At 37.9% G+C, this 20,230-nt stretch overlaps 1 protein-coding gene across 5 annotated transcripts in view; it reads right to left on the bottom strand.

The window, feature by feature from the left end:
• MAPK8 (mitogen-activated protein kinase 8) overlaps positions 1 to 18,968 on the bottom strand; it is a 46,335-nt gene extending 27,367 nt beyond the window's left edge. For 2 of the 5 annotated variants that reach the window (XM_026850955.1, XM_026850960.1), the window contains exon 1: positions 18,697 to 18,968. The gene's annotated coding sequence lies outside the window, so the exon portion shown is untranslated. The remainder of the gene's footprint in view (positions 1 to 18,696) is intronic. The other 3 variants (XM_026850958.1, XM_026850954.1, XM_026850959.1) reach the window with 3 other exon arrangements.
• Positions 18,969 to 20,230: the final 1,262 nt, after the last annotated feature.

The following is a 20,230-nucleotide window of genomic DNA, read 5'->3' as shown; positions in this document are numbered from 1 at the left end:
GTTAGCAAGAGGTATAGTCTATCTCTTCATTTTAAATACGTGCTCTTCTAGCATAAAACTTACTCAGCTTCAGAAGAAATTAAGTCAATTCTCAGAAAAGCCATTTCTTGCACATTTAGTATGGTGAGCTACTGTGGGATGCAAATAAGCCACGTGGATGTAATGCACTCTGATCAGCACAGACCACAGAAGTCGCGGAATATATACATATGCCTTCCCCTCGCCTCCAACCCTCTGTCATTTCATTCAGCTATTAAGAGCTTCCTCAGCCTGAATGAGCCTTCACATCCATCTCCTCTGCACACCTCACCTCAAAGTCTCTTATAACTTCTACACAGTTTTGTCCATCAACCATGGAAAGTGTAAGCCTCTCATTCTATAAGCAAGTTTACTTCCACTCAATGCTTTGCTCCAACTCAGCTCTAAATCTGTTGCACTCCCTGTCTCGTCACCTCTCACAAAAGCTTCCTCAGAAGTGTCTGGTATTGCCCAACAATTAAGCCAAAGCCTTAATTTTTTCCTATCTAATTTACTGGTGACCAGCCTTATGAAGTCTAGCTTCAAAGATCCACAACACCAAAATTCTTAAGTCTTTAAATATTAAACTGAGTCTAAATTCAAAAATTGTCAGACTTTCAAGATTCTTACACAATGTATGCCCGCAGTGTCTTTCATTAAAACATGATTAAGCTATATCAAATAAACTTGCCTCCCTGAAATTTGACATTTTCTTCCATTTTCTAGCAATTTTGCAGAAGTACATATGGGAAGAAAGGCAGGATGCAGATTCCAGATTTCTATTATTAATGAGGAAACTAATAATACATTTGTTCCATTAACTGTCAACTTGCCAGAACACTGTCAACTGTCAGCAGGGGAAGAATCCCGCAGAACATTTCAATTTCCTCTCACACATCAACTATTGTGCTTTTCCTTGAAAATACCTCACCTAAGCAATTTTCAATACATGGCAACCTTTTAGCGGCAGCCCACAATTGCTCATGATGCGAATACTCCAAAACTGAACCCTAAAAAGGTACAGTGTGGTTTGGCATACTAACTTACTAATTCTTCAGATTGCTATATGTAGTATTTACCCAATGAAGCACAATAAAAATCTTGGAAATGGAAATACCATTATATCTGTACGGTTAAAGTCCCGTAGGGGACCTTCAAGGCTGTACATATGTTTTAGTCTGATTCCACTAAAAGCAACTAGAACTCAGTAGTCTTGCAGGAGACAAAACGGTCAACAATTTCCACCCATCACTTGTTTTATACAGCCTGATAAAGTTTAAGTTGGAAAAGCATGAATATGGATGCACTGAACTTGTAGCTCCTTGAAAAGTACCATGTATCTGTGAAAGTAAACATTATGGCTAACCTTAAGATGTATAGACATTTATAAAAATGTTTCATTGACATCCCATTCTTCTCCTCCTCCACACCTGAATAATACTGACAATGAAGACTGACCAAATTTCTTCACCCAGCTTTAATATAAACATATTTAAAACGACAGTGAGATTTTAGAATAAAAGAAACCATGTATAACAATGTTTATATACAAATATGCAAACATCTGTCATTTACTTCTGTTTAAAGAAAGGTGTGTGCCTCAGCATTTTTCAACAAGACTGTTCTATATAAACTTGCTAACTTAAAGATATCTGGAAGATAACATAGTGGTGTATTTTAATACTGCTATCAAACTTTGCCTATAATACAGAAAGCATTCAATTTATTAATCAAGATACACCACAATGTATGGACAGTATACATTACAATATTTTTCCAGTACAGCCGAAAAACATCAGAGAAACAGAAGATTTGAGGATAGGAAGGTGGAGTGAGAAAGAGAGGAGCTAATCCTTTGCTCACACAGCTTTCACTTAAAAAGTTCTACTGCAGGTGCATTAAAAATCTTAGAAATGGACAATTAGACATCAATTAAACAAAAAAAACCCAACACCTTGCAATGCAAAATTATATAAATAATAGCAATATATTTGGTAAAATGTGTAAATTGATTTCTTTAGAAGGCAGAGAGAGATGGCTTGATGCTCATTCCAGACCCCATTTTATTAAAGCTTTTTATGCCTATGATCTATAACACTGAACAGTGATATAAAAGTCTCCAAAATAACAGAGCTTCAACTCTGAACAGCACACTCCCAAACTGTAAATGAGCTTAATGTGTTCAAAATAGAGCTGGCACCAGCATGGCTCAGTCAAGGTGTATGGTCACACAGAGCTTGTGGTACAGACACGGTTGTCAGACTTGAACCCCCTACATCATTATGGCTGGATTTGGGCAATCTCACACTTTGCTTTTAAGATCAATGCAGGCTCATCTCCAGGAAGTTTAGCTGAAACAGCAGGCAATTACAAGAACTTGCATAGTTCACATGGGCCCCAGGTGTTGTATACCTGAGTTAACCACAGCACAATTATGTATTCACAAGTAGAATTTAATTAGAAAACCATGTGCTTTCAACTAGGTATCTGAGTATTTACCTTCAGCATAGTACTACGATCAAGTAATATTTTCTTGGCTATTACTCCTGCTAGCCTTCACATCAACTAGATACCAAGTCAGTGTTTTTTAAATCAGAGATCACTTTAAAAAAAAACCCATAACTACAGATAATGTTACTTCTCTCACACAGTGCTCTGAACGCATGTGTTCCAGGCATACAGAGGAACAGAAACAGAACAGGTTTTGTGGAAGGATCTCTCAGCTTACATAAGAGCACAAAATATTTTAAGACCTCTTCTGTGCCTTTCCTTCACTAGAGATAGCAACAATTAACAGGAAAGCACACATTTGAGAGATGTCTCTTCTTTTCAGATAAAGAAATGGAACCCAGGAGATAATTTTCCCACTAGGGACATGGAAATAGAATTGGCTAGAACACTGCCAACTTGAAGAGTGGAGAAACACATGCTCTGTACAGTTAAATCTCTAAGACTGCTCCTTAATTGCTGTTTTATACCTTTACCAGACAACATAAAATGAAAAACTAGGATTCATCCCATGCTATAGCTCACAACACCTTACCCTAAATACCCTTTCATGTAAGAAATTATACTTATTCAGTTTGGTCCTACTACAGTAAGGAAGCACAGCTGAGAAGATATTTTCATACCCTAATACCTTGAAATGTAATAAAATATAAGAAATGAGAAAAGCCATAGGCAGGAACAACCATCATTAGTTACAAATTGTGTGGAATCAGACTTGGTTTTCATGTTCGTGGTTGCTAAAGCAATCCTTTCCTAAGAGTAAGCATAAATAGTCTTAGAAGAAAATTAGGATGCTAAGCCAGCAAACAGTCTTTGGGGCAAGATGTGTCTTAGGTACAACACAAATACAGCTGGGACAGCAATCTATCTAGATATGCTGAAGACCCACGGCTCCTGGGCAAAACCACTTTACAATTAAGGAAGGAGATTACTACAGTAGTTTTTCAAAAGTAGGGTTACAAACCATGAAGATCATGGCAATTAAAGAGATGCAGAAATGAAAAAAGGCAATTTAAAAAAAAAAAACAATTGCATATATTAACAAATTAATTAGTAACATAATCGACATTGTAATGGCATAAGCTACATATCAATGATGATTCAGTAACTCCATTTAGAAGTGGATCTAACACTACCAAAATGAATAGAGAAAGCCAACACTATTTCAAGTATAAGCTAGGTTGCTACTGAAAGCAAAACAAATGCACAGTGTACATAAAGCTCTTGCATTAATGAATTTTATTTAATTTCTTTGTGAAAATACAGTTCACACATAGCTGATTTGTATGCATCATGTGTTTGTGAAGGCTTGTCTAGTTTTCAGCTGTCACATTTAAAGGCTTCTGGACATCTGCTAAACAGATATGGCAAACAGAGCCCAGTTTTCAGATACTTAATACAACAAATGCTTCAAAGGCTCAAATTTATGAAAGAAAAGAACAAAAGCATTCTGTTTCTTAAAGGTACCTTCATGAATTCATTCTGTGATTCACAAAAGTAATCACAGTTTTAATGTTTGTCCATACTGCCCTTGAAACGGGAAGTTGTATTTCACAATACTTCCAGCTCTGTTAAATGCCAATGCAGTTAAGGAATCTGGAAAAAGGAGTTAATGTTAGCTGTGTGAAGACTGCAGCAAGTTATTACTAGACCATTATAAATGCTAAAGATGTCTGAAAAATCTGAAGCTTACTCTAAAATGAAATATTCTCATAGTTGACTACAGGATTAATTTTCTTAGCCTTCTGCATAGCTTTCATATTACACCTTCATAAATCAGATCGTTTTAAGTTGAACAACTTCCACATGATTGACTAAACTACTCCTAATGTTGACATGTGTTTAATGAGGTCTCTAGCTTGTGTGTTATTGATATGGAAGTTCCTTGCACAACATCTAATGTGCATCTGCATTATGTCCTCTGTTTGGCTTACGCCACTCACAAGAGGAGTGGCATAGCACAGAATTTCAAGTTTACAGCTTGATCTCAGGAGCTATTTTCCACAGGCAACTATTTTAAACAAAACCACAAATACACTTGAGTGATTTTTGTATACCACAGGTCTGAAATGCAGCGTAAGTACATTTCTTAAAATAGCAGTACATTTTAACGTATCTTTTGGCCACCAGAAAGTCTAACTTCACTAGTTACAGATTCTGTAAAGCAAAGGTGGACATCAGGTCTCAGTGTTTATCCAGAAGAGAAGTACTGAGGCAGAGGAAACCTGCATAAATGTAACATTTAAATTTCTGGTTTATGACTTGTCTACCCCTTTCAAGTTTGAACAGAGAAGGGTTAAGTCACTTCAGTTTGCCTGAAGAAAAGAGATTTGAGAAATATTGATCTTTTAATACTTTAGGACCATTACATTTTCTTTTTTAATACTCATTTTTTACAGAAAATTCAAAGCCAATTATTTTATTTCTAAGAGCCTATTGAATACTTAACAATAAATAGATGGCTTTCTCTACTATAAGGTGATAATTTCAGAAAAGATGACAGGTTTGGTATAGAAAAATAAATATAGCTTTAAAGCAAAAAACTTCTGAGTTATGCAACAGCAAAATGAAATTTAGGAGAATATAATACGAGATGTTTGTACCAATGAATTATCTCAGTAGTTCAGCAAATTACATTGCCCGATTGATAAATCTCTTGTGAAGACTTAGAGCCCTGTTAAAACTACCCCTGTTCTTAGTACATTTTACAGAAAACAACTATGCAGAGTCCTAAATTAACACCACATGAAATCCATCAATACTAATGCAATCTTTCCAGTGATTTAAAGTTGCAGTTTACAGGTACAGTGACTCTAGCCTCATCCTCCAGCCAGATCACATAAAGACTTTTTCTAGTCATCTAGAAAACTAGATAAGAGTTTTCTTCATATATTTCTGTCATCTCATCATAGTATTAAAACAGTCACTCTAATGTGAGGAATCTACTAAGAAGGGGAGGATGTGCAGGGAAATAAAATCACCCCCTTCTTCACTCCAGCTACCTTTTCTTGGCCAATACTCACCTTATTACAGTTTCCATAAAAAGATCAACTAATTGAATGCAATTGCAATCAACTGAAAATTCTGCATTCCAAGAAACACTTGTAGTCAGTATCAAGGATCCATCAACCACTTAAAGAGCACAGGCTCACACAACAGCATAATTCTCCATACAGAATTCTGATTCAAACCCATACAGTGATCCCTTTCCCATCTATAGGAAAGTAAAATAAAAAAATGCGTAAAATTAAAATGAACATTAGCTTTACTATTAAAAAACAAATTTGTATATGGGATGATTGGGAGCACAAGAGGCTCCAAGCAAAGGAGGAAGCATGTCTTCCCTTTGACAAGGAAGATCAACAAATCACATTGCTTAGAAAATTATATTTACATAAAACTGGTTTTGTAAGCTACTCACAAAAGATCTAAAATTCAGCTTCTTGTTCTAAATTCTTAATCTGGTAAATACAAAGTCTATACTTACTTCTTTATCGGTTGTCAATAAAAAGTCTCTTTAGAAGATTCTGAATCTTATAAATTCAATACTTTGTGTTTTCTACAAAAGTGTGTTCCAAGGACCAGCTATCACTTTTTGAAAGAGGCACGTACAAAACAAGTCTGATAATCTGACTTTAATCTCCACAACTGATGTCTTTCCCCAAATCCCAGTTCTGTTTGGAACAGAGAAGTAATCCTATTACCTCACATACATACAGGGAGCTTGCTTACAACCATCATCTCCAGATGTAAGTATAAAAGAAGTATAAAGGACCTCAAGAATCATGAGGTGCTTTGAGTCTGCACCCAAATTAGCAGTTGCTGAAGGTAAGAACTCAAATTGAGAAAACGAAGCATTTTTAAGACTGAACATGTGTTAAGTACACACAGAGAACCTTTTGCAGATGAGATGAGGTACTCTCAGACACTCTAAACCAAGCCTCTTTCTTGCTATGCATACATCTCCCCAGTCTTTGGGTTGCTTCTGCTCTCTAATCCTATACTTCACAGATGTAACAGTACACACTTTTCATTCCTTATTTCTTTTTCCATCTCAGAAATACTTGCATACTATACTCCAGCAAGTCCAGCTTCGGGTCCAATTTCCCCCATTTCCAGCTTCCAGTAGAGCCTTTCCTGTGCATCCTCACAGCAGAGGCAGTTTCTTGCATCTTCACAAATTCCAGACCTTGCACTTCACACTTAGGCAGGAAACTGCATCTCCCCTATAACTCTTTAAAAAGGTCAAGGCAGCCTGAACTACCCTGGAAAAAGGAATCTTTCTAACTGCTATTTACTACTGTGGAATATGGAAGAAGTAGTGCAGTTTTAAAAATCAGAAACAAAGCAAGAGTTTTTCCAGATCTTGAATCAAAGCAGAAATACATATTTAAGAGTTACTAAGGATGATATGAAGACAAGAAAAACAACAAAGAGGAGCTCGAATTAGTAGAGGACTCGGGTTTTTTTTCCCCCCAATTTGTAAAACACACAGTGAGTAAGAGGCAGGAGAGCAGAACCCAAGCACACCGAGGATGATCTAATCTTCTAGGGGGACACCATGGCTCTCCAAAGCTGCTGATAAATGCTAGTCAGCTTCTCAGTAATTCAGAGAAGTTCTTCAGCAGACACCCAGGCACAGCCCTCTGGTTTCCTCTCTTGCAAAAATGGGTGAACTTTTATCTTTAATGCTATTATACTAGAATTTGAGGGACAAGAAAGGAGAAAACTTCTTCATAGAAACACAACCAGCAACTTTTTTTTTTTAAATTACTATTAGTGAGCCTCCTGAAATTTAAATCTTTCCCAGCCTAATATTTACAGATTTTATGAACTGTAATGCCCAAGCCAGACATTGTGTTATCCACTGAATAAAAATAACTCCAGTGTTATGGAAGGGGGCAGAATGTTTCCATAAAATTTCACACCTACTGCAAGGTCAGCTTCCAGCTTAAGGACAGACTAAAAGTTATTAAATGAGAAAAATTATATATGCAAATAAGGTTATCAAAGGCATGTTTCATTTTTCCTCTTAAATTAAATGACCTGCTCCTTCTTCTAGTCACTTCAGTCAGTGAGTGACCCCATAGAGGGGCATGACAGCAGCGCAGCACTGACTGGGGCAGAGCGCAGGGCAACAGCCTGACCTACAAGCACCCCTAGCACTTGGGAGCTTCTCTGTTTGCTTTGGAGGGAGTGAAGGCACACAGAAGAGAGTTAGGACTGGCAACCAATCAAGGATTTCTCCAGGGAAGCAGAACATACTTATTTCCCAAGCAGAGCTCTTCAGTAGCAGCTGCCAGCAAATGCAGCCCCCTGAGTTTTCCCTTTTCACGCTGTTCATTTCCCTCTCTCGAACAAGGTGATTTCACCAAGGCTGAGGATACATTCCGTGGCATCACTGAAGCTGGGATCCCCTAGAGATTATATTTGCAGGGTTAGTCATCCAGGAAGGAACTTGAAGCTGGCATGTTCTCTAGCACGGCTCCTGTCAGGCTTATCTGATCAATAGCATAGCATCTCGGCCAAAAGTAGGTGTTTCCACAAAGCGCATACCATTTTGGGAACCTCACCCCAAATGTTTCACAAGCCACAATAAAAGGTTAATAACAAAGCTAGGAATGAGCTCAAACAGCTTATTTTCAACATTACGTTTTATGCACCAATGCTTGAACTCCCTGCATCAAACTATGTTCAAATACTAGGTAGCCAGAAATAGCAATCAGTCACAGCTTGTACCCGTCAGGGTCAAAATGTTAACAGCTGAACCTGAAACTGGGGAAACCTTAAGTTTAAGAAAGTGAGAAGTGCTCCATGATTTCTGTATTAGGCAACTGGAACTTCAGCTTTTCCACTTCTGTGTCTCAGGCAACTTCAAACAGTCTGATATAATGTCAGAAGCAACTAACAATTCAGAGGTTGTTTAACAGCAAAGAAAGACCTATGACTGTCAGCAACAAAACAGACTGTAACTAGCAGACTATTGAGATACTGGTATTTGTCTAGAAATGGGTAGTATAATATCACATCCAAACATGTAGAAAGCCACAAAACCAATTCCTGTTATTAAACACTGCTCCAACTGAACTATTTCCTAGCGCTGCTCGGCCAGCTGGCATGGACAGAACCTCCAACAGCAATTTCACACACTGCTCCCCATGGAGCACAGGCAAGGCCAACATGTGCACTTCACATCACATTTTCCTCAGAAGGTCAAAGCATGCATTTATGCAAACCTAGTATCAAACAGCAATATTTTCTGAAGTGGTCACTATGCCTCAATAGGGATCAGCAGCACCAACTTCAAATGCTGAACATGCAATCACAATTTTTGAGTACCCTCTATATAAAAATCAATATTAAACCGCTATGCACATTTCTGAAGAACTGCTACACACATTGCTGAAGTGAATTCTCATACTGTGAAACATCTCTTATAAAACATCCAAAATAACACAATCAATATAATTTCTGCTGCTTCTAAAATATTTGTTTTGTTTAATAACGAATCAAATTCAGCTGAGAACTGAATTCTTTATTGTCAGATAACCACATCACATACCTTGCACAAGCATGAAAACAAAGAACTAGGTAACAAGTGCACACACAGAGTAAATTATTCACAACTGACAAAAGTTTTGCAGTGATTCTCTTTTCAAAACAGACATTTTTCTGTTTTTTATCGATAAAGCTGTTATTGGGAGGATTTCACTTAATCCACCTTCCTACTCTTGCACCTCTGTCTGTCTACACTCTATTGTCACATAATGCCAGTCTACAGGCTACAGCCCTTCCACTAGAAAAAATACTAGCATATAGTAGTCATTCATGAAGACTTAATGTACAGTTTGTTAACAGCACAGAAACAATAAAAGAGATCACCACAAAGCACAGGAAAAAAAAAAAACCAAACCACGCATCAGATCGCATGTTTCTATTTATCTTCTACACACTTGAATTACCTAAAACAATCAGATAACTGACCTCACCTCTGGCACTTTTAGTGCTACTCAGTTTTATCTCCCCTTTACAAGTCACTAAAGCAGCTAGCACAGAAGAAAATTATCCACAGTCTGTTAGTTTAGGCCCTGCCTGGCAATTAGGTAAAATACACATTATGGACACCAGCATCTCTAACTTTGTAACATGTGAAGCTGAAGTAAAACAAAATTTAAGATTCAGAAAACAGAAGAATGAGAAGTCAAGATACATAGCATGGTAAAAAAATCTGACTTCCAGTAGCCTGAAGGCAAGGAAAAAAAGAAGCACAAGTGAATGCATGCTATCAGCTCCATGAAAAAATATGAAAATTTGTGCTTGCTTATCTACCATTTCTTCAACCATCTCCATCCTCTAAGGAAGCAGGGAAGTCTGCTGGTTTGCAGCAGGGGATTTGAAACCTGACACTTCATCATCTGTGAATATTAAACACTTGGTGCTATCCAGGTTTCCTGGTTTCTGGAATGTATTTTTTTAAAAGGTACACATTCTGAACAGAAGCAGACACTAACATAAACATTTAAAACATCCTGAAACCTGTATTAAGTGATACAAAGTTTCAGATTTAGCAAAACCTTATCTGAGGCTTATGAGTTGGTTATGGGTGACACTCAAATCAGCCCTGGTTATTCACATCAGCAACAAACAAGACAACAGCACGTAAAACCTCCCAGCACTTCTCATGGTCAAGTCAGTTCCTGTAACACAACCCGCTGTTCTGGAATACCAGTGCAGTGTCTCTGGAAAGTCCTTATCTATGACCAATAACACTTATTTAACATACACAGCCTCACCAAGTTATAAATCACTTCTGATTTAGTTTATTACAATGACACTCTGCTACTGTATGGTATTCTGTACCATAAGTTTTCCAGGGTTTTGTATTTTGTGATAAGGGTATATATGACACAGAAATTAATACAGAAGGTTGCATAGTGAAATAGTGTATTTGTAATGGAGTATACTGCAGTTTCTCTATTCTTAAACATTCTTTTTTAAAGAAGTGATTAGAGATCAGCAGAGATTCTTTAAGTTAAATATCTTCCTTCCTCTCTAGAATAGGTTTTAGATTCACATGCCAGTAGGATGTAAAAGAAGAGGCAGATAGGCTGCAGCATGCAATATTAAACAGCCTGTAAACTGGCATTTCTAATGCAGAAGATTCTCACTCTGCCTTTCCTCTCAGTTTTGTTTTTTTTTTTTTTTTAATGGACTCCTGAACTGTGACTTTATCACAAAAAGATTTGATAGGTAGCCTTTTTCTAGAACAAGCATTATCAGAATGAACAGTGCTACATCTACAAAAAAATTACCACTCTGCAAACACTCTGTAGTGCTACATTTTATAGGAGAGTATCTCTACAGCTTCTTCAGTGTAATGTCACATGAAGCTCCACTACAGATGGTTCCATGATGAATCTTATTATCACAATATATGAAGTAACACTTCACCAACTGTCTCTTGCAGGTCAGTTTTGCCACAGAAATCATAAACTGGAATGGTTCTATCAGAAGAAAACTTGTATAATTCTACAGTTTGGCAGAGAAGCTCTTATGACAGCAGATTAAAAGACTATTCTTAGCAACACTCTCTTTTTCAGAAATAATAGGATAAGGCAAGCAAGGATCTTCCAATTCCTTAATCTTTTTTCAAATAAAAGATTATAAAAAAGGACAGTAGATGGTGAGAAAATCAAGGTAAACATTTTTCAAAAGGCTTAAAATATTCAAGTTTATGGCAGGGCATTATTTGTCACTCTTTTTTTCTTTTTTTTTTAAACAATGTTCTTAAAATCTGAAGTCAGTGAAAATTCAGTGAAAATTCAGTGAAGCACAACTTCAAAAAGCTGTCCCATTTTAAGTACCAAATTCAACCGTCAGAAGAGTAATCTGAACACGTGCTGGTGGACCCTGAAAACAGATTAAAAGTCTCACTTAAACCATAATCCTGGCAAATGACTGGGACTACTGCATTCAAGGGCATGCTATTCCATACAGCTTTATATACACCTCCCTTTTGTGCAGAATTGTATGTCAGGGCCCATTCAACTTATTCGAGTACTTGAAAAAGATTAACTGTAATCTAACTTGAAATTCACAAGAAGAGAATAAATTATTAATCTTGGCACTATACTGTTTCAGCTAACTACTACCTAAGGGAATGTTAATTCTAACCGTATCACAAAAGTTTGCCTGCGTATGCTAGTACTCTGCCCACCCAATGATCACTGGCAAAGCAGTAATATAGAATAAATAGGCAAACCATCAGCACAGTAAAACAGTAAATATGACTCAAGAGTGCTTCAATGCGATCTGCAGAAGGTGAGAAGCGAAATCCCATTCCAGGATTACTCTGGGATAGGGGAAATGCTTGTTCTTTAACCTCTTCTTGTAGGGGAAGATGAAGCATGTGGAAGCTAAATGTTTCAGCATAAGAAACAGATCAAAAGATCCTCTAATTCTTTTAAAGGACACAAGCAAATTAAAGATATGAAATGACCTAAAATACTCATTAACTATCTATCAGTGATGAAGAGGTCAATAGCTACAGAACATGAGAGGAAGCAAGAAGTTGCATAACAGCTAGGAAAAAAAGTTTTCAGAATGTTTTAAAACTACATTTAAGAATCACATCAATAGTTCCACAAAAATAATCCTAAAATATTTTAACTTTAAATCCCAGTTACAAAAACTTAAGAATCCAATTATGAATGTGCTACTTTCACTAATTCATGCATTTATCTGTTAAGTACAAGCAGATTAATGGCTATGAAATCCTGTTTAAAGTATTTGGCATAAAATACCTGAGTAATAAGAGCTTTAGAATGGAACAAAAAAACTCCAAAACATATTACAACCTCAGCAGGACAACTTCTTCACACATACTTCATGTAATGCAGTACAGTACTTTGCACAATAATTTATTGGGAATGGGGTAGGAAGGCAGGCAGTACATTTCAAAATAAAGGCTTTACTTTCTAGGTATTTTGCAGAAAACTACACCAATCTGCAGGATTTATTACTAACGGCAATAGTCTGTTCTGTTGTCCCATTTCCTTTAGACTTTGGTAGTGCCTGGTGCTCTGTCCTAGAAAAAAATTCCTAGGACAGAGGTCACAAACTAGGAAGAATTAGAGAATTCCCATTCTTTAAACAAGAACAAAAAACCCCCTCAGAAGCACTGGTCTGCACTGTACACTAGTACTAGTGAGTATGTGCATGAAAAGTTGTGATGAGAAACTTTCTGAAGAAAACAGAACAAAGCATTTCAAATAAACTAAGAGTAGGAAAACAAAGCAGCTCTAGTCACATCAAGATTCTCTGATTTCCCCATGACACCACTCCAATATTAATGAAACTCTTTTATGTCCAACATAATCTTATTAGAAACTGGTCTTTTTCTTCCCCATCTCAATATGTAAGCAGCAGCAGAATCTCGTAAAGCTTCAATTAAAAAAAAAAAAAAAAAAAAAAAAAAAAAACAAAAAAAAAAAAAGAAACCCTAGCTAGTGTTCAACAAGAAAGAATTTTGCATTGCAGCAATTGTACAAATAAAAGTCACTAGCTGTTGGAAGGCTTTGCTCCTCATTAAATGAACCACTGCCACACACAAAGAGCTTCCTGTTACTGTGTCTCTCCTGAGTATTCACTTTTGGCACTAAATGAAACAAGTGAACCTAGCCCACAACTTCTTATAAAGCTTTTCAGAGTATCAGGTTACTACCCTTCCTACTCTGAGGGTGACCAGGATGCTTCTCACTGTCGAAAACATTCACACAATGAACAATCAAGAATTTATCAAGATTTTAATGTTTCCATAGTAAAACTTAAAATTTGGATTACATGCTTGAAATTACATTTGTACCTTTATACCCAAGATCCTGCAGGTAAGAATCATAACTACTGCTAATCTTGCTCCAGCATAAGCTTAGGCATTAAAGCTATTAGAGAATACATCTAGGGCTTGCAAGGATGTGCCACCTCCAAAACCAGATTTCCCACAGAATTCTTAGTCATACACAAGCAGCTGTATTCACATATTCACCTACAGGTTCAAACCCCAGGGCAGCTGTTTTGCCAAGATACAAACTAAACAGTCACTCTGTGCTGTAACTTTCTATTCTGCTTACCTCCTGTTCCCTAAGATTTCTGGTTAACTTTACTAAATGGACAATACATAAGAATTAACAGAAATAAATGAGCTGCAGGATGCTGTCTTTTCAAGGTGGCACTAGCATTAAGCACAGAAAGACTTATGGATCTGCCATGGCTCTTTTTCTTTCTCCCTGCTGCTATTAGTCCTACCACCTCTCTGAAGTCATGAACGGCTATCGTGATCAACTGGAAATCACAGCTGGTTTGCTCCATGAAGCCCCTCCCTGGAGTAACCATGCTCCAACTAAGCATAAGGAACCATCACCCACCCAGCAGAAGATCAAAGCCTTGCAGCAGCAGCTGCCAACATGCTCCTCCACTACAGAAAGCAAGATCTGGACAAACTTCAACTGGCTACCAGGCTGCTTATTGCAGGCTGTTCCTTTGGAGATAGGTTTTTATGTTCACCACAGTGATCACTGGCATGATAGGTACCATAACCTTTTTTTTTTTTCCTTTATGCTAGCCTGCAAGCACTTCTAGCCTAGTCAGCTGGAAAGTTCAATGTAGGGCAGAAAAATGCCACCAGCAGACTTGAATGAAGATGCTTATCACATTTCATTACTTTTCCCTCCACAACGTCTAACACAGTTCTGAGCAGCCTTGTTTATTCTATGTCAACGTGCCTTTGTTTTGCCAATTTCCTCAAACTACTTTGAAAATAAAATTTTAAAAATCTATAAACAGTAGTATCCTAATATGGCTTGAAAGCAACCTCTGGAGATCATCTATTTGCTCAAAACAGCCAGAACTTCAAATCTGTATTCAAATCAGGCTGCTCTGGACCTTGTCCAGTCAAGTCTCCATGGCTGGAGAGTCTGAGGCCCCTCTGGGCTCTTGCTGCAGCACTCACCCATTCACATGCATTAAGACATTCCCTTCATATCCTACTGGTTTCCCTTCTTATGTCTTGTGACCATCAACTCATCTTTCATTGTACACTTCTGGGGGGAAAGTGGCTCCATCATCTCTATAAACCCTTGCTTAAAGATGGCTAAATACAGCAATTACATTCTCCCTTAGTCTTCTCTTCCTCAGGTTGCAAACCCAGTCCCTCCTCCACCCTTAGGTGCTCCAGCCCCCAGGCATCTGAGCAACCCACGGCTGGACTCCCTCCAGGTGCATGTATGTGTGATCTCCTGGGCAGCACTGCAGCTTCACAGATGGGAACAGTTCCTTCCCCGCACTTGCTGGTCAGGATCTTCCTAATGCAGCCCAGTAAGTGAAGAGCCTTGAGGGCTACAGAGAAACTGCTGACTCCCAGGCAGTTTCTCATTCATCAGGAGCCCCAGGTTCTCTTCTGCAAGAGTTGCTGCCCAGCCAGCAGCTCTCAGCAATCCATAGCAGAAGAATCATTTTCATTTTACATACCTATGTGCATAAAATGAAACACGCTTAACAGAGCTGGGTATTTCCGTGATTTTGAGATCACAGTGAGAAATATGATGCCTAACATTCATTCTTATTTTTCAACAATCAAAACACCAGACTGGAGACATCTGAGGTTTTGTTCAGCAGAAGGTAGATGTTTGAATGGACACAGACTTCAGTGATGGAAACACTCATTTTAGCCATAGTTTATAGTTAAAAGAGCTTTTTTCTTGCATGCTTTTAAGATCTATAGCACAGGGAAAAAAAAAAAAAAAAAGCCTGGTATAATGTCGATACAATTAAATTACAGGAGGTTGTCAGGGTTGGGGTTGTTTGGGGCTGTTTGGTTTTTTTTTTAATACTCAATAATTACAGTGAATAGGCATCCCAGCAGCACTGTAGGAGTAATGTTTGCCCTTTTTGTCTCTTTTAGGTGTACACACATATGAGCACATATACAGTACTTGCTTTGTTTGCAACACAAATGACCATTAAGTTAAAGTATATTTTCTGCCAGTCACCATTTTGGCTACAATATCCAACTAAGAATGATTAATAAGCATCCCCTCTGCTCATATATCAAGCAGCATTTATCCAACAATAAAAGTGACAATATGGGCAACAGCTATGAGGTTTATTTTAGTATCAAGCTTACAGGCAATCAATTTGGACAGAGAAATAGCCAAAAATTAGCTTTTACTCACAGGAAAAAAGCATCTAAAGTTAGGAGGAAATGTGTTGCTATTATTATAAGCTTGGTACACCAAAATTCTCTCTTCACACATAAATCAAAGATAAATTAGAAAACCTTACAAAAATATTTTACAAAATAATTAACAGTACTATATAAACAGCTGGCTGGACAGTTCTCCATGCTGATCTGATTCAACACCAGTAATGGATCTCCTCACAGTTTGATGGAGTCAGCTCCAGCCTCTTGGGAGTTCTCATCCAAAGTCTATGTAAAATCTATAGGAGAAGCAAACTCCTACTCGCTGCCGTCTGTATGATAAGCTGGAGCATGTTCCTTATGCTGCACAGAATGGAAGAGTCTTCCAGCTCACAAAAGATGGCTTGCTACCCCATGTGCTTGGTGTGTTCCTTGAGTTTTTATATCAAAGTTTACATTGAGAAAATAATAAGTTGCATTTTAAAAGTATCTAGCAATTCTAGTTAGTTTTAGTATGTGACTTAATTCTTCAAATTCAAGTATTAATTCCTCTTAAAGGTTATATCATGCATAGCTACACTTACTGCTATTTACTTCCCATAAATTTCAATTGTAACGTATTCCACCCATCACCAAGTCATCATGAATTACTCAGAATAATCTTCAAATTCTTCTAAGACAGAACATTTCTTAAAAATATCACCATTCACTAAGAAAGCTACAGTTTTGCCACAGGACAAACTTGTACAGATTAATAGTACTAATGAAATTCCACTAAGTATTTGGTAAATACAAACAACTTGGGAAACTACTCAGTGATGTACATTGCTAGTCCCCTATTTTGAGCTGGGACATAAAAGGAGTAGAGTATTTCAAACATTTTTCCTGAAGACTTAATGTATTACTGAGATACAATAAGCTGGAAAAATGTATAGTAAGGGAAGTTTTGAACACTCAATTAAAAGCTACCCCTACCAAGCACAATAACCTAAAAGATAAATGCTACCTATTTTTGAAGTGCCACAAAAGACAAGTGAGCATTTGCATTACTACATGTAAAATACAGTCCTAAAATAATATTTTCTTCTTCACAAACACAGTATTTAAAGCAGAAGACACAATTATCAGCACTGAGAGGATGTATTTTTTGCCTCACCACCCTGCCTCAGTCCAAAACTTTCCAGATTTTTTATTTAAGGGCCCCTATATTACACATACACTTTGAAACAATACAGCTAGGTGTGGAAGCAGATGTCCAGCCTCACAGTTACTGACTCGTACCTTCTAGTTCAATGTTCACTACCAAATGGGTACTCATCCCCAATTCATCTTGGGCTCTACAGTGCATCGAAGAAACCAAAGTAAACATCTTGTTCAGAATGCTTTTCAGTAACAGCAACAGCAGATGAAGTCTGCCGACAGATCTTTAAACAAGCATTTCTCAACATAAGAGGCTTGCCCCCTTCCATCACTTTAGTCTTCCAGTCACCACTACTTGATCTGTGAATACCTTTGTGCATACGCATGACTGATAGCAATCCCCGCCTAAGCAGCCTCCTTGCCTTCCAACTTTGCAACGGCATAACTGTTTGTTCAGACACACAAGGGAATTAATCAGGCTGAAAAATAGTCCAAGAGGAAGATTTTTTTTTTTAGATGGATCAGTGAGCTCCTTGATCTATTTTGCCACACAGCAGCTGGCAAGAAGGAACAGTGGGTAAGAGAAACTGCTTAAGCAATGTAGACACTCAAGATGAAACTATGGTGTGATGTTATAGAAATAAAAACACTTATAATTGCCCTGAAAACTCAAGGATTTTATTAACCAAGTATCTTTCACTGACACTACAGTCACTGTTAAAAAGAATATATGCAAATAAAAATTACTATTGCTGTATTTTCATAAGAATATACCTTGTAATGGAGCAATGAATGCCTATTTAAGTATAGCTCCTCTTTTTGTGAGGATAGCCAGAAAGAGCCTTTATCAAATTTAAAGGTGAATTTCCATCTCCATTTAAACAAGAGGATTCTTGAAAGCCATGAAATCTAGATGTTCAGATTCTTAAATCAAAGTAAAAATTATTTTTCAGAATCCATGTCCAAACTATGGTAAATTTCACAACGGGCAAACAACATAAGTAGTCTTAACTGACTTTTTTAGAGTGCTTTCAAAAGCCAAGAGATCTTTTCGTAACATAAACAGAAGCCTGTTGCTGCAGGTTTTGAATTAAGGACTAAGGTTTTTTTTAAAAGGAAACATTTACAGCAATAAAACATTTTAGGATCAAAACCAGATTAGTCTAATTTTCAAAGTGATATAGCAATGAACATTTTTTATATATATATTAAAAATATATAGTAAAACTATATGCACACGAAGCGGGTTTTTTTTCCCCAGTGGGGGTGGGTAATAAAGTTTAAGAAATAGCATACCATACTTTTCAGCAGACTATCAAGAAGGGTATTTGTATTTATCCAGAATACTGGCTCAATCCTCAGAAATGAGGAGCTGAGCATGTACTTACCATGCATCTTTTAAACAATAAGCATTCAAACAATTTAGGCAGTCGAGGAAGGATGAAAAAGAAACCCAAAACACATATACAATGAACAAATAACCGGGTATCACTATAGTCTCCAATACTATCCCATTAGCTCATAGTTTAAAAAAAAATACTCAAAACATGAAATAAACACATCAATTAATCTCAGGTAAGTAGCAGACAGAAAATAAATTCAGTAGTTAAAATCTCCAAACACTTGTTTATTCCTAATATTTGCATAACAATGCACCAATATAACCTTTGCAAAGGTGGCTATACCTGCACACCTATAAAGCCAGCAAAGGCCTTAGTCCCTAAAGAACAGGGTTAAAAGCTAAAACACAAAACACACACACAAGAGAACTCTACTTCTGCATAGAAGATGTCCAAAACTTCAGGACTCAGAACCACTTAGATCATCCCACCTACGATTCTGACCTAGAAATCACCATGAAGTATGAGGCAGCCCACAAGATTACTCTGTTTATACAAGCCAATGGTCCAAAGAGTTTGGGAACTTCTGCACTGGAAGACACCATTAAAATTCCTTTTTCAGAGCAATGACATAACTTCATACACCTTCTGCAACTCTGGATTAGCCTCATTCAGCAGATGTTTCTCTCTCCCTTCTCTTATACTTTTGCCGAGCTGGCCCTGAAAACTGTCAAGATCAGACAGGCAGCCTGTAATTTGTCTGGTCCTTGCACCGGCATTACACATTCTGAAGAATTCCATACCTGCATCCTACTGTCAAACTAGTCTGTTACACATCTTTGAATCAAATGGGAAAAAAGACAAGATGGCTGCCCTCACAGACTGAGATCGAAGCAGGGGACTATTTTAAATTCAACATAATTTTCTTAACTACTATTAGAAGAATTAAGAGTTTCCCTTTATTACATTCAAGTAATAGCTCAAGTCAGTGAACTCACTTTGACAGTATCCTTAACTAGGTTTGGCCCAGTTTCTCTTCATGTTACAGTTTAAACCATTTCTAAGTTATCTAATCTACTGCCATACCCCCAAATACATAAAGATGCATGTCATATACTATTCTGCCCTAGAAGTGCATTTATTGGCATCTCTAGACGTGAGACCAGGTCTCATGTGACCTATCATACTATCACTGCTTAAGTCTCCACACCTGTAAGTAAAACCCAGCTGCAAGGAGTAAGCTTGCTCAATTCCACATGCACATGCCCTAGGGCAAGTAATACTTTCCTTCCCCGAACAAACGTAACACCCTTTGTGTTTATATTATCAGATAGGCCAAGGCGGGTAGGCTTTTTCGATTGTCTGAAACGCTTCGGCAAGCTTGTTCTGTACCGAAATTCAAAAACACACTATGCGTTCAAAACCATTATTGTAGCTGGTGGGGCTGGAAATAATCAAGTCTGATTTTTATTTGAGGTTATTAGTGGTGCTCAGATCAAACTTCACTGATAGAACCACTCCAGACAAAAAGGCATAAAGAAACGGGCTTCGGGAGTAAAACTGCATGCTATTAACGACACATTAAAACCAAAGACCAGAAGAAATTCTGCGAAGAGACAGGTCACTCTTTTTTCAAGAAATAGAAGAATTCCAAGGCAAAAGAATCAAAGACACTGCAGGACTCCCCCAAGCCCCTACAACTGGAGCAGTTACATTAACCCAGAAGGGCAATTTTTGCTTTAAGAGGTGCTTTTAAGAGCAAGGTCACGGAAGCTGACCACAGCGGTGGCTCGCTCGCAGGCTGCATTCCCCCTCCTCCACCGCAGACCCTTCCTTCTCCGAGGCCGAGCGGGCGCCCGGGCTGGAAGGAGACGCCAGCCCGGCCTGCCCGGGTGCCTCCGCTCCCCAGAGGAGGAGGAGCCCCGCGCCGAGCCTCCTGCCCCTCCTGCCACACCAACAAAGAGGCCCCCGCCATTATCCGCCGAGACACCTCCAGCCCCCCGCCCCCTCCGCTCGCCCCGCCCCGGCC

Source organism: Athene cunicularia (genome assembly GCF_003259725.1).
Source record: "Athene cunicularia isolate RWA chromosome 6 unlocalized genomic scaffold, athCun1 chr6_part1, whole genome shotgun sequence".
NCBI lineage: Eukaryota > Metazoa > Chordata > Aves > Strigiformes > Strigidae > Athene > Athene cunicularia.
The sequence above is the reverse complement of the archived record's forward strand: the minus strand, read 5'-3'. Positions and strand labels throughout refer to the sequence as shown.